The sequence below is a fragment of the Schistocerca gregaria genome, chromosome 8, assembly GCF_023897955.1.
Source record: "Schistocerca gregaria isolate iqSchGreg1 chromosome 8, iqSchGreg1.2, whole genome shotgun sequence".
Lineage (NCBI taxonomy): Eukaryota > Metazoa > Arthropoda > Insecta > Orthoptera > Acrididae > Schistocerca > Schistocerca gregaria.
In genome coordinates this window covers 479205392-479221209 of record NC_064927.1, presented here as the reverse complement: position 1 = coordinate 479221209, position 15818 = coordinate 479205392, and positions in this window count along the sequence as shown.

Below are 15818 nucleotides of genomic sequence, written 5' to 3'. Positions count from 1 at the left end.
GTAACAGATTTGTGTAAATTCATTACTTTACGTTTATTCTTTTTAGTCTGGGAAGAGAAAGTTCAGGTTGCCCATTTTGTTGTTCAGAAATTTATGAAAATCCTTACTTGGATCCATCTTTTATGTTACTGGATGTAAGAAATTCTTGTGTGTCACACATATATTTATCATCTATTACCAGTGCCATATTACATTTATTCCCTTTTGTAATAGCTTTGTGACCATATAATTTTTTCTGTAGCTTATGGGGTACTTTCTCTTCAATGAATAGGTTTTTGCATTTTTTTCCGAGAGGTTCCTTACTTTTTATAGTGTTAAACTGTTCACATCTGTTCATTTATATCGTATCAGTTGTTACTTTCAAGTCCGTAGTGATTTTTTTACTTGTCATTACTTTTTAGGTTATACCGTCGTCCTTTATTCCGTAGTTGTTTTTCGTCATTAATATGCCATCTGTCAGATTAACACTATGTGCTTCAAACGAATGGCTACCTTGGATCGCTTATTTGTTTTATTAGTGAAATTTGAAGCTCTCCATGTGTTCTGAAACAGCTAAATCTTTTTCCCATACTGCTTGACTTTCATCAAGTTCCCATTCATATATAATTTTCTTAGGGTCAAGCTAATTAAATACATCTACAAAGCTCTAAAAATTTTGGAATGAAATACATCTTTCATTTTATACCCTCCTAATTAACTGGTGGCCAAGGTAAGCAAGATTTCGGGAATGATAAGTTCTGGTATCCCAGAAACAAATTTAAAATTCTCATCAGACATTTGTTGTAACCCAAAAACGTGTTGTAGGGAAATTTCACTTGCTAAAACAACCACATAGTGCAACAGACAAAATTATATGCCTTTTGCAAAATTAAAAAAGGATGATAATAAGTCTGCTTTGATTTACACCAAATATGATCCGATAATACAAAAAAAGGTTACAGAATTAAAATTAAAAAAATAATCATTCTGAATCGAAAGAGTCATGTAAGTCTAAGGTAAAAAGAAATTGTTTCCTTCCTTTTTTGACAAGGATTACATCTAATAAACTATCTTTTGACAATTATAAGATACATATTTTACGACATGTGATATATCTTTCCACGTGAAAATAATTGTAGGTAAATCACTGTCGACAGAACGGAAACAGATTGATTCTTTCATCGCCACACGAACAGGCGAAACACAGTAAAGGGAACAGCTGAGTGACATTTACGAGGGGTATTCGGAAAGTAAGGAACCAAAAGCCGCGAAATGGAAACCATAGTGAAAATAAAAATTGGTTTATTTGCAACAGTTCGCTACAACTTCCAGCTCTTATCTCCATAGTTGCCGATCCGACTTAGACGTTTGTAGTAGCGTTGTGCCAACGTCCCAATGCCCTCGTTATAGAAGGCAGCCGCCAGTGCTTTCTGCCAGTTCTCTACGATGGCCTACAGCTCTTTGTCTGTGCCAAAATGTTGTCTTCACGGCCAACGGTTCATGTGTACAGAGATGAAACTCAGAGGGAGAAAATTACGGGCTGTATTGTGGGTAATCAAACATTTCCAGTTGAGAACGATGCATGAGTATCTTCATTGCCCCTGCAGAATGCGACTGAGAATTGTCTTGAAGAAGAAAACGCACAACAGTTCTGGAATGGTGGCTGCATAGCTTCAGGCGAAATTTCTCACCAGGCCCTCGTACTTGGCGGGAGACACTATTGTTCTAGGCACATTTATGTGCTCCCTGTGTGTTCTGAACTAGAAAGAACTACGTAAGACGATCGAGAGGCATACTAGATACACTGACCAACACACCTGTGCAAAACTTCATCGGATTTTCACTGTGGTTTCCATTTCGCGACCGATCGTTCCTTACTTTCCGAACAACCCTTGTATAAACAATAGAGACAACCGTTCTTGATACCAGAGCTTACCAATTACGATAATAAATATGCTGTCGCGTTTTTGTAACATAGCGATTGAGAACAATTAGTAACAGCTTTAGCTGAAACACTGCAATTAGTACAATTCCGTGAAGTGCAGAATGAAATTGTTTAAAAAAAAACCACTTCAATGGACAACTGATCATGAGCAGAAAGCATAATTGAGCGTACGTAAACATAGCCTGAGTTTGTTTCAGATTAAACAATAATACAATAGCAACCGGCTTGTGGCTATAATCGGAATACGACCAGGAGCCAACTAGATATCAGGGGAAGCAGTGTCAAATATTTTTAAACGCAAATCCTCATCAGTAACAATGGCCGGCTTTGTTTCTCTGATGCAGCTGCAGTCCTCACAAGATACCACTGACAAACTGTTTTGAGGCTTTTGAATGAAGAGGAAGGAGGTACTGTGGTAGATCAGAACTGGAAGGCGATTGCAGAAACCATTAAAGAAACAACCCGAGAAGTAACCCCAAAGCAAACTAAGGGAAAAAGAGTGTGGTTCGATGAGGAGTGTGAGGAATCTGTCAGGGAGAGACAACGGGCCAAACTACTGTGGATACAACGTAATATGCAGGAAGAAGAAAAAGCGAAGTTCGAAGAAATACGACGGCAGACACAAGCCACATTGAGGAAAGCAATGAGAAAATATGTAAAAAGCTTGATGGAGGAAGCTCAACAAGACTTTTATGGAAATAGGTGTAAAGAACTTTATAGAAAAGTGAAAAGTTTTGAAGGAGGGACACACTATCAACATAAATTCATAAAAGAATGTCAACAGAAGATCAAGAAATTGGTAGAAGATGGATGGAATACTTCAGAAAATTACTAAACACTTATGAATCAACTGAAGTACTCGTTTTTGAAGGCCGAGTAACAGTAGACCAAGAATACTCTCCACCCACCATCGAAGAGATAAAGAACCAGATAAAAAAACTTGATGGAATTGCTGCTGAACTTCTCAAGGCTAGAGACGAAATCATTTGTTTCAAAATCCACAAGCTAATCGAGCAAATTTGGGCAAAACATGAAATACCAGAGGAATGGAAGGTAGCTGTGAAAGAAAGTCAAATCATTATGTGACAAATAGAGGGGCATAACGCTACTCAACATCTGCTATAAGATCTTCTCCAACTGCCTATTAGACCGAATAAGACCTGTAACAGCAGACATAGTTGGAGAATATCACGAAGGTTTTCAAGCAGGACGATCAACCACGGACCAGATTTTTTACTTAAAACAGTCTGTGAAAAAATGTACGAATACGGCCGAGAGATACATTTCCTGCTCGTAGACTTGAAGAAGGCTTACGACAGTATATATCAGTGGTCATCAGACTTGTTTTTACTCAAGTGCCAAAACTAACAATATGATGTCGCACCTCGGGCCGCAAATTTCCAGGTCTTTTGTTAACTGGCAAACCACGTAAATAGTGTGTTATGAACCTCCAATAGACTAGCTATAGTAAAGAAGCCAGAGGTTTACCATTGACTTTCTAGCACTTATCGTTAAGTCGATATCATTCGGATCACTACGTGTAGAATGTTCTATGTTTCAGATTGTTGCCACTCTCAATGACCCGTAAATTGTAATACTGTAATTGCTCGACGAAATGTTGCGGGGTTGTCTTTGTGAACATATGGGTAATAACAGCAAATGGACTTACAATTAAATGTATTATATAGCATGAGATACGATCACGACAGTTTTCTACATATTTTGAAAGTCGTTTTTCTTCAACTCACTTGACTGAACTACAAGAGCCTTAATTTTATTTCTTACTAGATGAGGTACCTGGCATTGGCTAGATACGTATTTTTTCCAATCTTATGTTATTCTGTCTCCTACTTCCCTCACTCTCTGTCGTCCATCTCGACTTTCCCCTCACTCACCATCTCTTCACCCCTGCCCGCATCTCGTGGTTGTGCGGTAGCGTTCTCGCTTCCCGTCCCCGGGTTCCCGGGTTCGATTCCCGGTGGGGTCAGGGATTTTCTCTGCCTCGCGATGGCTGGGTGTTGTGTGTTGTCCTTAGGTTAGTTAGGTTTAAGTAGTTGTAAGTTCTAGGGGACTGATGACCATAGATGTTAAGTCCCATAGTGCTCAGAGCCATTTGAACCATTTTTTCTTCACCCTTCTATCTGTCCATTTCGCACTCCCCCTGTATGTGCCCATGTCGTCCTCCGCCTTCTCCCTCCACATTACCATCCTCCACGTCAACAAGACGTTGCCTTTGCTTACCCCACAATATTTCTACACAGATTGAAAATAATATGTGCGTCAGTGTGGTTGAAATCGATCTGGGGGCTTGGGAGGAGAAGTGGAGGATAAACACACAAATACACACACAGCCATATATATATTTATCGATCGAACAGCAGAGGAGTGGTACTCAAGCGTCAACTTTAGGTTACAATATCTCCGGATGTAATAAACATTTTACAATGCAACAAACGGCACTGATTACGTATTTGTTTATATGTTCAGATGTGCTAACAACACTAACACTAACGGTGTTCCATTTAAAACAACGTAGGTTTGTGTTAAAAAACATACTTCCATGCATTTTTTATTGTTTGTATTACACTAGCCCCTCAGTCACCTAACGTTACCACTGGATATATTTCGTAAACCAAATCAAATACTGACGAATCGATTCCACAGACCGTACGTGAGGAGAGGGGCTAGTGTAATACAAACAATAAAAAAATGCACGGAAGTATGTATTTTAACACAAACCTACGTTTTTTAAAATGGAACACCGTTAGTTTTGTTAGCACATCTGAACATATAAACAAATACGTAATCAGTGCCGTTTGTTGCATTGTAAAATGTTTATTACATCCGGAGATATTGTAACCTAAAGTTGACGCTTGAGTACCACTCCTCTGCTGTTCGATCGTGTGTATCGGAGAGCACCGAATTACGTAGGGATCCAAAGTGAACGGTGATGGACCTTAGGTACAGAAGAGACTGGAACAGAGCATTACGTCCAAATGCTAACACCTTTTTATTGGTCTTTTTCACTGACGCACAAGTACATTACCATGAGGGGTGACGTAAACGCGCTCCTACTTGCAATTCTTCCAATATATTTCTCATTTGACGAAGGAGACAGGTACAGCCGGCAGCTGCAAACCATTTATTCTTTACCAGATTTGTATGTATATCATGCATCGTGCCTCAGAAACTGTAAACATGAGTACCTGTTAAAATGAAATAGTTACAATATTCATGTAGCTAGGCAGGAGCATATAAAGGGTGAAGGGAAGGAAGGGAATCATTAGTATGTTTTGAGCCACTACCAAAAACAATTGTGGGATCAGTGTATCTCGTTCCTGAAATTTATTTTAAAGTTCTTTCATGCAGGATGAGATAGATGTATTATTAAAATATTATATTACATTATTCAAATGGCCACAAAAACTTTATTATAATTGCATTAATCTCAAACTTTCAAAAAATTTAGAAATAAATAAAAAATTTAAAAAATAAGAAAGGGACAGATGCACTGCACATGCAACAGGCTATATAAAAAAGCTACAGGTCTCTTATTGAATCTGGTTTTTACTCATTGTGATTGCAAAACAAACGTAAATACAAATACACAATTTTTCGTTAATGTGACTTACGATCTTGAACTTTTTTGGCTATGTCGTCTACATCTGCGTCGTTTGGGCCTCATGCAGTCCTCATTGAGTCTTCTAAATGACTGGACAACCGATTACGATATTTATTTTTCAGGTACTTCATTTTTTTTTACAAAGGTAAGTTGAAGGAAATAGTGTTAAAATGAACTGTGCACAGTCTCGTAAATTTTTATAGTTGTTATGCACGCATTTCCAAAATTCAGTGTACTGTTGTGTTTCACGATGTTCTATAAAAGGAACTTCAAGCTGTGTGTCATGCTGAAATTTGAATATTTCATTTAGCAAATTAGTTTTAGGAAATCCATATTGGCAGAATAATTTGAGACCATCGTGTCCAATATGCCAAGCGTTCTCAACGAGAGTCAAACAGTTTCAATTATTTCTAACATCTGCAAATCAGTTTTTTTACTTCTTACAAACAGGTTTTCAAATATGCTTTGATGTTTTGGTAAATACTTTTGGCGATAGTTAAGCCTGATCGGAGCATAGCAACTGTTGGAAAATCGAGTTCATTTATACACTGCTGGAAATTGAAATAAGAACACCGTGAATTCATTGTCCCAGGAAGGGGAAACTTTATTGACACATTCCTGGGGTCAGATACATCACATGATCACTGGATGTACCGTGCACTATTCAGTGTCCCCTCGACGATCACCAGAGGTGTACGGCCAGTGTAGAAGATCGCTCCCCACACCATGATGCAGGGTGTTGGCCCTGTGTGCCTCGGTCGTATGCAGTCTTGATTGTGGCGCTCACCTGCACGGCGCCAAACACGCATACGACCATCATTGGCACCAAGGCAGAAGCGACTCTCATCGCTGAAGACGACACGTCTCCATTCGTCCCTCCATTCACGCCTGTCGCGACACCACTGGAGGCGGGCTGCACGATGTCGGGGCGTGAGCGGAAGACGGCCTAACGGTGTGCGGGACCGTAGCCCAGCTTCATGGAGACGGTTGCGAATGGTCCTCGCAGATACCCCAGGAGCAACAGAGTCCCTAATTTTCTGGGATGTGGGGGTGCGGTCCCCTACGGCACTCCGTAGGATCCTACGGTCTTGGCGTGCATCCGTGCGTCGCTGCGGTCCGGTCCCAGGTCGACGGGCACGTGCACCTTCCGCCGACCACTGGCGACAACATCGATGTACTGTGGAGACCTCACGCCCCACGTGTTGAGCAATTCGGCAGTACGTCCACCCGGCCTCCCGCATGCCCACTATACGCCCTCGCTCAAAGTCCGTCATCTGCACATAAGGTTCACGTCCACGCTGTCGCGGCATGCTACCAGTGTTAAAGACTGCGATGGAGCTCCGTATGCCACGGCAAACTGGCTGACACTGACGGCGGCGGTGCACAAATGCTGCGCAGCTAGCGCCATTCGACGGCCAACACCGCGGTTCCTGGTGTGTCCGCTGTGCCGTGCGTGTTATCATTGCTTGTACAGCCCTCTCGCAGTGTCCGGAGCAAGTATGGTGGGTCTGACACAGTGGAGTCAATTTGTTCTTTTTTCCATTTCCAGGAGTGTATATAATTGCAGTTTGGCTTCAAATGCAAATATTTTGTTAGTCACTTGCCCAATTATCTTGTTTGATCCTTGTAATACCAAATTAATTGTGTTTAATTTTTGTGTAATATCGGTCAAATAAGCTGTAAGGATCCACCCCTCATCGTCATCAAGTTCAGGATAATTTTTGCCACTTTGTTGTAAGAATAAAATAATTTCACATTTCAAATTGACAAACCGTTCCAACACTTTTCCTTTGCTTAACCATCTGACAGCAGTATGTTGAAGAACATCACTGTGACAAGCTAAGAATTCCTGCAGAAGTTCTTTAAATTTTCGGTGATTAAGTTCACGGGCACAAATGAAATTTATAACGCTTATAACCGTTTGCATAACATTCTTCATTTTGGTATTTGATGTTTGACATGACAAACTTTCTTGATGCAGTAAGCAGTGAATCGAGAGTAAATTTGGCAAATTGCATGCCGCCTTAACCAGTGCTATCAAACCATTGTCAGCGCCTCTCATTGACAGAAAACCATGTGTACATACTGATATTAATTTGCTCATAGATAAGTCATTTTTTACACATTCTTTAATTGCGTCCACAAAATCACATCCTTTTGTGTGACATTTTATGGTTATAATTGCTAAAAAATCATCCTCTGTTACCCCATCATTTGTGCAGTAACGCACAATTAATGAAAATTGAGCCATGGAAGCTAAATCTGTACTGGAATCACATGCAAGACTGAAATATTTGCATAGTTTGACTTTACTAATTACTGCCTCAAACATATATTTTGAAATATCTTCTATACAACGTCGACAGGTAGATTCTGAAAGTGTGAGCTTGTTTATTTCAGCTGATATTTGTTTAGTGTTGGAGAAATTTTGAAACAAAGTTCCAGAAAGAATCATCATACATTGCTTCACTACTTCAGCATCAGTGAAAGCATTCAAATTTTTTGCCAGAATTTTACATACTTGGTATGATGCTATTGTGACAGCCTCACTTTGCCCAACTGCTGCTAACATAACGTTTTGTTGACGACCAATGGTAGATTTTAGATGAGCAATTTTTTGCTTTCTTTCACTTGAATTCAAAGCAAAAGCTACTGTAAATGAATTGTGCTTACTGGTGTAGTAGCGAAATAAGTTGTATCTCTTCAGTCTCACGGTCGTACCCCGGCATATTAAGCAAGTAGCAGTACCTGTTTTGTGTCTACTTATAAAGCAAAACTCTTCTTTCCATATTTCTTGGAAATTTCTTTACTCTTCACATATTTTCCTCTTAGTCACTGTTCTTGAGGGTACATCAGACATTATTTATTCAACTAATAATTTTATCACAAAATATGAGCACAAATACATTCAGTACGCGACGAACGCTAAGGGGCACCGAAACTTAGTTCACGACTGACACACTGAGACGACAAAGCTAACAATGAGGCGGCTGGGGAACAAGCCCGCCGCCGACAAACGAGCGGCCGTGGGCACGCGGTGCATTTGATGCATGGCTCACATTGTTGGCTAGCAGGCCGCTCACACCTTTAGCGCTGCGGAACAACGGGAAGTGGGTCGTTAAATGAAAGTGGTGGATGGTTTACAGTCACCTAATTACTTCACCTACTTCAATCACAATTCTACGAAGTTTTCGTAAACAAAACACCGCTACGCCAGACAAGTAGATAACTTATGCTACCCGTGAGAAGTCGAGGAGGGTTGCGGGCCGCACGAAAAAATGATGTGCGACGCATGAGGCCCGCGGGCGGTGGTTACACGACCACTGGTATACATAGACCTAGCCCGGTTAGAACTATGAGAGAGTTTTGTATTTCAAAGAAATTGATCAGACTGGTAGAGGTATGCCTAAATGACACAAAACTTTAGGTCAAGGTAGGCAATAAAATGACAGAAAGCTTCCAAGTTGTAACAGGATTACGACAAGGAGATGAGCTACCACCTGTCCTCTTCAACCTGGCACTTGAGAAGGTAATGCGTGATTTCAACAAAGAAAACTTCCAGGGCATTCAAATTGGCAATAAACATATTACTTACCTGGCCTATGCAGACGACATTGCAGTATTAGCAAGCACACAAGAAGATTTTAATAGAAGTGTCCACACCTTGGAGTTATTGGCAGCTAAGATTGGTCTACAAATGAGCTCTTAAAAGACTGAGTATATGATCATAGGAAGAAAGATCCGTAACTCTCAAGATTTAGTTGTGAACCACACCAGGTATAAACATGTGAAAGAGTTCAAATATTTTGGATGAATTTTTACAAAAGTATCATCAACTGAAGCAAAGATATAAGCACGACTACAGGTGGGAAACAGATGCTATCACTCTCTATACCACATATTAAAATGTAGAATTGTCTTTCAACTACTAAAACTACGGTTGCATAAGACATTAATAATGCCAGTAGTACTTTATGGTTATCAAACCTGCAGCACCCGAAAAGATCTTAACCGACTGCTTACATTTGAAAGGAAGGTCCTCAGGAAAATTTTTTGACCAGTCCGAGATCAGGCTACTGGAGAATGGAGAAGACGCCATAACACAGAATTAGAAGACCTGTACAGGGAGCCTAACGTCCTGGGAGTGATGAGAAGCAAAACACTGTAACGGGCTGGACATGCAGTTAGAATGGGGGCAACAAGTTGGCCCAATATTGCAATGGACTCGGTTTCGTCACGCAGCAGACCATTTTTGTTGAAATTTCATAAGAGTGTGGAGATTTGCTTTTATATACTGGTACAGGACCCTCCTCATGTATATTAAGTGACAACATTGTTTTCAGAGTGATAGTAGTGAATCACGTAATCTGGAGAACTTCACTTTGAACTTTTCAATTTATTGGACTTTTCGAGCTGAGGATGGCCGACGATGGCCGAAACCAGTAATTCCGTTTTTAAATTAAGATTCCTCCTCTGTACAATTAACTGTTTTCAGCCGTACGCCAGTTCACACTCTTCAGCATTTCTGTGACGTGTCCCACGGGTTAAATGTTCGGCCATTTCTACAGGTTTTTATGTTTTATATTCACATTTTTAATAGATTTTGAGATTGTCTGGTAAAGCGAAAGAGACCCACAAAACCGAAAGTACAACGATAATGGAAGACTTTGGAATGTACAGCCACATGGCACTTTCAGTTGCAGATAGAAGAGGGTCTGAAGTAAAAAGTTTCGAGATTTCACTGCAAGTGGCCCTTGCAGCACTTACTATGCCATATACAACACATCTTTTGGCTAGTCACACACTGATACTAAATTTATAACGCTGTTTGCGTGTGGTCCGTGTAACGTCCTTTTCGGATCTTCGGTCTTGGCTAACACTCAGCGGCAGAGCAATGAGATTGATCTTTCTTATGTAGCGGTATCGACGTTACATACAGAACATTGATGGACTGAACTCGCGACTTGTGCGAGATATTTACTTCACAAAATGTCGTAATTAAATCGTTTATAATCGATGGTTTATCAGTTGCATTTTAAATATTAATGATAAGTTCAAATTAGATCCAGCGACACCAAATTCCCTATAGACTGGTTGTAATCTCTAATCTACAATCAGTCGCAACAGTGCTATTAATTCCTAACGTCAAGGAGCTTATATATAAGCGCCGAGCGCTTCAGTCAAATAATATCGCAGCACATTATCTCTCTAAATAATATTGTAAAACTTGAATGATAATTGCGTGAATTGTCACGATATGCTGGTTTATTACCACAATATTAGTCACTCCCTAACAGAGTCGTGAGGAAGAAGCTTTCCCAGGTGTTGGGGGGAATTACAAATTATATGCTTCGTAACTATCGCCAAGTTCCATAGTCCATTAGTTATTACGAATGAAATTGTCTGTCTGTGTTCACTTCCTAAATAGTGTTAACTTCAGGTTATGTAATTAAAAGTCACTTGTGTATAATATATGCAAGTCTTCTATCTGAATTCTAAATAACGTAATATTTGAAGTCAAAGTATCGTTTCACTGCGTCATAGTAGATCGCAATAACCAATTCTAAAAAAAAAAAAAAAAAACAATCTAATTGCGCCTACATATACGAGCATTCAAAAGTAAGACCTGCTTCGACTGACTCTCGTAATGACAATGGATTGAATTATCCTTAGCCATTACTCATAAATCTCAAAGAGTACTCACACGGAGTTATCTTTGGGAACATTGGTTCTACTTTGCGGATTTTAATTATAATGATTTTGCAATTTACTATGATTTTGAATTTTGATTTTACTGGAATCCTATCTTTCTTTCGTATGTTAATAAATTACTAAGTATTAGATACCTGATTCAGTTATTGATTAATATCCATATAATAGCGTTAACTGGAAATGTTTGGTTGTTCATTTTTCATGGAATTTGGAACTTGTTTTTGGGAAATCTTTTGGAATTTTGGAGCTAATTTTTGTTCATTTTTCGTCCGAGGAAGTGACAGTACATGCGGTAGGATTGAACTCTGTTTGCGTGGATCGTAGCTGATGTTTTTCTTGCCGGCCGGTGTGGCCGAGCGGTTCTAGGCGCTACAGTCTGGAACCGAGCGACCGCTACGGTCGAAGATTCGAATCCTGCGTGTGGTCCGTACACACACATGTGTGTGTGTGATGGCCTTAGGTTAGTTAGGTTTAAGTAGTTCTAAGTTCTAGGGGACTGATGACCTCAGAAGTTAAGTCCCATAGTGCTCAGAGCCATTTGAACCATTTTTAATGCTTATCTTATTAAGTTGGAGGGGCAGCTGCGTACTCCCAAGGCAATGAGCTGTAGTGTAAATGGCCTCGTAGTTGTTTGTGAATACGTCTCCAGCAGCCAGTAGTAATGTTGTAATCGTAGTTTGCTTAGTGTTTTAGTTTAAAATTTCTACGATAACTGTAATAACTAAAACAGACGTGATTTCTTGTGGCCTGCCCATCAGAGTGTTTGTTTAAATGAATAGACTATTGAGATCTAATGGCAAGTTCCGAGCGTGTGTCAGTTACTCGCCTCTTGTCAAGTTTTAGTGAGTCCACACGTTCTGGACGACAATGCTTAATTACGGTAGAACATCCACTTATTTAACATTTGGTATTTTTCTGAATGCCACTGTATAAACTAAGTTTTATTACGAAGTGGTCGAAAATCAGAGGACGCGTAGTGCGATGTGCACAATGAGTGCCAAGTGACCCAGATAATCAACGACGATTTAATATCCTGGCAAACAGCTGATATCGTTAACATTAGCATTGTTGTGGTTATGGTAGACGTTCTCGTTTTAAGTGGAGGTAGTTGCAGGTACTGAGCACGTTGCGGCTAGGCTCTGGTGATAATGTTTTTCAAATTGAAAATTGTAGCACGAAGTTTGATGAAAACTGGTCAGTTAGCCAGAGGCATTAGTTGTGAGATTGGTTCAGCCACTTACATTAAACATCTAAACCATTACATAGTACTCGGCCATTACAGGGATAAGGAAAAAAAGCACTCGATCTTCAGGCCACAAGTGGCCCATCGAGACCAACCGATCACCATGTCATCCTCACTGAGGATGCGGATAGGAGAGGCGCGTTGTCAGCATACCGTTCTCAGAGGGATAAGAGATGGGAAAAAAGCGTCGCCTCATGTGCTTGGAGACATAGCCACATCTGCTACCTCTATACTCCCAAACACAGCTCGTGATTTGTGGTGGGTTGTATTTTTTGTACTAATACCATTTTTTGCCATTCGTTTCACATTCACAACTATTGTGTGGAATGACAGCTGTCTGTAAACCTCCGTTTGAGATCAAACTGTTTGATTTTTGGTAGGAATGACATTTCATCATTGGAGAATGCTAGGGCAAAAATGTTAACGTTTTAAATTTGTATGAAACAAACACAAAGTGCTTCCTGGTCTCTTACTTTCCCCTCGTGCTTATTTCGCTGGATGCATGCGCAGGGAAGTGGCATGTTGCTTGTTGCTTCCTCGGCAGGTGCACTCTTGGAATATTAGCACTAAATCTCTCTGCAAAAGTCCTCTCTTTCAGGGTCGGTCGTTAGAGTTCGATGAGAACTTCCGTAAACCTCTCATGTTTACTGAACGAACCTGTAGTGATAGGTGCCGCTCTTGTTTGGATGTTCTAAATCCCTTCCACTAATATCAGCTGGTGCCATCTACGGATTGTTTTTGCATTTTAGTTTTTCTAAATCCAGAATTATCTTTATTTCAAATGTTGACGTAAGGATCTAAGTTGTGGCTAATTATTCTTTTTGCGCTACTAAGCTCTTTATATAGTAAGAGTGTGTAAGACGTGTGTATTACTATTGTCAAACCACAATTTATGAAATATGTTTGTAAAATTCAGAATTTTCTTTATTTCAAATTTTGACGTAATGATCAAAGTTCTGGCTGATTACTCCTTTTGCGCTAGTAAACTCTTTCCATAGTAAGAGTGTGTAAGACGTGTATATTTCTATTGTATATTGTCAAACCACAATTTATCAGGGATGTTTATATTTTGTTAATAGGATTAAGTAGGAATAATTAATATGTCATGTTGGAAATAATTGTGGTAGCAGGGAATGTCTGCACCAAAGTATTGTGGGAAGGAGAGACCGCACATTGATATAATTTTAAAAAGGGCGGGAGAGGCTGCATATGGATACATTTTAAGAAAAGAGCGGGAAAGACCGCGCATTGATACATTTTGTAATGGTACCAGGGATTGCCTGCACCAGAAAGCATTGTTGGCGGAAGAGACCGCACTTTAGCGTTCGTAGGAAGTCAATAGTAAGCGAGATGTGAAGCGAGAGGTTGAGAGAAGCGGTGAGCCTGCCAGCCAGCAGCTAAGGTTTACAAGAGATTATAAACGGATGTACAGAGACATCAGCTAACTATTATCATAAGACGAACTAATATTATTGAATTATTTTTTTGAGAAACTCAAGACTACTGAAGGTATGTTTGCGGAATGCTAGTTGTAAGATTATTGTAAAAAGTAAGTCCGATTTGAACGTTTGTAAAATCATTTCATTCAGAATATAATTAATTTTTGCCAGAAATATTGCATTACTGATTATAATCCATCCCCAAAACCACCAACGTAAAACTTTGCAAAATTTTATTGTTGTCAAGAAAAAGTTTAACTATGAATTACGTAACTTCAGTCAAATTAATTAGAGAATAACATCAGCTTTGTTATTAAAGAATAACGTCAGCTTTGGTAATAAATACAGCCATTTATTATGACAGCCCACGAGCAGTTAATAGAGTATAGTAAACCAGAGTAAGTACACTCCTGGAAATTGAAATAAGAACACCGTGCATTCATTGTCCCAGGAAGGGGAAACTTTATTGACACATTCCTGGGGTCAGATACATCACATGATCACACTGACAGAACCACAGGCACATAGACACAGGCAACAGAGCATGCACAATGTCGGCACTAGTACAGTGTATATCCACCTTTCACAGCAATGCAGGCTGCTATTCTCCCATGGAGACGATCGCAGAGATGCTGGATGTAGTCCTGTGGAACGGCTTGCCATGCCATTTCCACCTGGCGCCTCAGTTGGACCAGCGTTCGTGCAGACCGCGTGAGACGACGCTTCATCCAGTCCCAAACATGCTCAATGGGGGACAGATCCGGAGATATTGCTGGCCAGGGTAGTTGACTTACACCTTCTAGAGCACGTTGGGTGGCACGGGATACATGCGGACCTGCATTGTCCTGTTGGAACAGCAAGTTCCCTTGCCGGTCTACGAATGGTAGAACGATGGGTTCGATGACGGTTTGGATGTACCGTGCACTATTCAGTGTCCCCTCGACGATCACCAGAGGTGTACGGCCAGTGTAGGAGATCGCTCCCCACACCATGATGCCGGGTGTTGGCCCTGTGTGCCTCGGTCGTATGCAGTCCTGATTGTGGCGCTCACCTGCACGGCGCCAAACACGCGTACGACCATCATTGGCACCAAGGCAGAAGCGACTCTCATCGCTGAAGACGACACGTCTCCATTCGTTCCTCCATTCACGCCTGTCGCGACACCACTGGAGGCGGGCTGCACGATGTTGGGGCGTGAGCGGAAGACGGCCTAACGGTGTGCGGGACCGTAGCCCAGCTTCATGGAGACGGTTGCGAATGGTCCTCGGCGATACCCCAGGAGCAACAGTGTCCCTAATTTGCTGGGAAGTGGCGGTGCGGTCCCCTACGGCACTGCGTAGGATCCTACGGTCTTGGCGTGCATCCGTGCGTCGCTGCGGTCCGGTCCCAGGTCGACGGGCACGTGCACCTTCCGCCGACCACTGGCGACAATATCGATGTACTATGGAGACCTCACGCCCCACGTGTTGAGCAATTCGGCGGTACGTCCACCCGGCCTCCCTCATGCCCACTATACGCCCTCGCTCAAAGTCCGTCAACTGCACACACGGTTCACGTCCACGCTGTCGCGGCATGCTACCAGTGTTAAAGACTGCGATGGAGCTCCGTATGCCATGGCAAACTGGCTGACACTGACGGCGGCGGTGCACAAATGCTGCGCAGCTAGCGCCATTCGACGGCCAACACCGCGGTTCCTGGTGTGTCCGCTGTGCTGTGCGTGTGACCATTGCTTGTACAGCCCTCTCGCAGTGTCCGGAGCAAGTATGGCTGGTCTGATACACCGGTGTCAATGTGTTCTTTTTCCCATTTCCAGGAGTGTATATTCATGTCGCAGTTCGATGCAACACTCAGATGGCGATCCAGTAACAGTTAAAAAAT